The sequence below is a fragment of the Halyomorpha halys genome, unplaced genomic scaffold (genome assembly GCF_000696795.3).
Source record: "Halyomorpha halys isolate HHAL.00 unplaced genomic scaffold, Hhal_1.1 Scaffold1638.1, whole genome shotgun sequence".
NCBI lineage: Eukaryota > Metazoa > Arthropoda > Insecta > Hemiptera > Pentatomidae > Halyomorpha > Halyomorpha halys.
The window spans coordinates 152,633-155,701 of NW_027113119.1; positions in this window are offsets into that span (position 1 = coordinate 152,633).

The following is a 3,069-nucleotide window of genomic DNA, read 5'->3' on the forward strand; positions in this document are numbered from 1 at the left end:
AATAATGATATTACTTAACTAATAAACGTCGATTTGTGCGAAAGGTAGCGATGTATCGATGTTTTTTTAGAATTGATAACTTAAAAGGAATAAAGTTCTAAACATAGCGGAAAGAATAGGGCGGGAATGATAGTAATTATGAGAAGTAATTAACTACAAATTGACGAGGTATTTGAAAAAAAAAAGTGAGACTATCATGGAGTAAGAATAAGGAATAGAGAGGAACTCACCTAGAAAGAGGTAGGAAGGTAAAGAGGGAATTATTAGGATTAAAACATATCGAGAGCGATCGGTGAGGAAGGATTAGAACTATTAGAGAACACTAAATGACAAAGAGAAATCTTTGGAAAAATCAAAGACTCCTCCTTCTTTTGATTTCTGTCCTCTGATTGGGTCCTCTATTTTAAGAGGGGATGAAAAGGTCCAATGATCTTCGACGAAAGTCCTACCTTTCATCTTTAAAAGTTTCTTCTTTGAAGAAAACCGGCTTCTGACGGCTTACTTTATGTTTCCCGAGGCTTTTAGAGAGGCCCGTGTGAGATAAGGGGTGTTTATTTGTTATCCATTACAGCGGCTATTTCTCCGTACTTTCTAATGTCTAAACTGGCCACGTGAACGATAAGGGCTCTGCCTAGACGGTTAATGGTTCCCAGAGGGTACATACCCTCTGTTATCTATATGTCTTTGTACATTACTTTAGATCTGTTGCCGACGGGTTTTTGCCTAGGTCCGGCGGTATCTTTAGTATGCCGACAAAGGAAATTATTTTAAGTTAAAAAACTCCAGCTGGTACCTCTCATACATATCAAGGTATTTTTAGTTTCGGAAGGAAATAGTTCGGAGAGAAAATAAGATAGATCGTATCCAAAAATAAGGAGTAGGGAGATCGTAAGATACCTGAATATGGTCATGAGCAAATTAAAAAGGAACAGGATATTGGTATAAAGTTTTTTAAAGTTCATAGGATGAACTAAATGATGGAAAATTGTTTCCAAACGTCTCCAATATGAAAAGAAAAAAGTAATAAGATTATTCATTGAAGAAAAAAAAAATAGAATCTTTAGTTACCATATTTTTTGTATGTTTTATTTTTTGTAAATATAGATCTCTGGGAAAATGCCATGAATAAGAACAATAGAAAAACAATAACAATAATTGGAATGAATAAGAACAATAACAATAATTGGGCAATACATAGAAGGTCATCGAACCGTTTCATTACAGTTTTTTGGAATTTCTGTGTAAGTCATTCAGTATAATGACAGCAGGGAACAACAGTTTTTTAATCAAATTGCGACTTTTCTTAATATTCAGTGTAACGTCAGAAAATCACATGACATATTTTTTGAGACTTTCCGCTAATTAGCAACATATATTTTCCTTCTATTTGTAAAAGTATTAATCCCTGGAGGGGCAGATGATGTTAGTGTGTTAGGTTTTAATAGAATATTATCTATAATAATATAATACACAGCATTGGGGTCTCATAGACTAATAGAAATCATATGCTTATCTGGTGGCTGTTGGAAGTTTCGCTGTCGCGGTCACTTCCGCGTCCTATGGCGACCGCACATCCGTTTCGTCCTCTAAAGCCAAAGCCCGTCTTAGCCGCCGCGGTGGCCGCGGAAATGGGGGCATCAGAAAATGAGACCCCCGACCGCGACTTTATATAAAAGAATGGTAAAGATCGGATTAATTACACTGACAGGGTTTTAGAAAAAGCAGATTGGTCTAAATTCACTTCGCTAGCTTGCCCACCACAAAATCCCTCTGGTAGCATAATTATATAAAGCTATAACTGAAGCTATACTCACAGGTGCAGAGACTTCAATCCCACAAAGCAAAGGCTTTCTCAAAAGGCCAAAAAAAAAATATGAATATAGAGAATGTAGTATAATATAAAAAACAAAAGGCTGTATGTAGAAGAATTATAACTGATTGAAAACTGGATTCGTGGAGATCATTTATCGAGTCCATGAACTCTTCTACCCCATGTAAAGTCAGTCGTATGGGATGAAATAAGGGAAATAAAAGGAAACAGGCAACTTCCAGGAGGAAACAGATATACCCTAGTAAGTGAAGGAAAATTGTGCGATGAACCAGATTTATTTATTAGGTAATATATCATAATATTACTTTGAAGTATATAATGATGCCTCTCCTTTCAGCACTTTTTAACATTTATACCTCTCCACCACGGAAGCATACCGAGACTACAATATTCCATTTTCTATTTGGGAGCTACAATGAATACTACAAGATACAAGGGATCTTCACCTGGTCCTGACATGTACACCATGCCATGTTACAACAGCTATCAAAAACCACACTGAACCGGTTCTTGGATTTTTATAATTATATCTGGACCAGTGTCAATTTCCCTAGGAACTGGAATCAATCTATAGTAGTTCCCATTTTGAAAACAGGACAAGATAAACGTTTATCCATCCAAGCGAATAGTGAACAAGAGGGTCACATGGATTTTAGAAAATTACCGGCTTACCCAAAAATTTCAATGTGGATTTTGCAAAGGGAGGTCAACTATGGATCACGAGATGAGAAAAAGACATCTCTTCCATTAAACAGAAACTCCAAGATACACTCTATCGCCTTAACAGTTGATCCAGATCATCAGGACTGCAGTTCTCAGAAAAACGAAATGTGTTCACTTTAGTGAGGAAAGGAACACAACACAATCACTAGAACTTTACTTAAGATATATTCAACTGCTATATGTTAATGCCTATAGGTTTCTGGGGTTGTTGTTAAACATCACATAAAATTATTGAAAAGCTTAAAATATAAAGGGTACTTAGCGAAAGGAACTGGGGAGCGGACAGGAACGCAATGCTAAAAGTTTATGAAGCTCTAATATCTTCCAAGATAGATTTCGGCAGCTTTGTTTACGGCTGCCTTACTTATTTCAATTGGTCGTTTTCTATATACTTGCATATCTATATATACTTAGTCTCCTATTACAGCCATTGCCGGGTGTGGATGTCAACTGGGTCAGCTGCGCATCGCTGCGGGGATTCAGCGCAAGGCCGGACGTCCTGGACTTATTCCTGT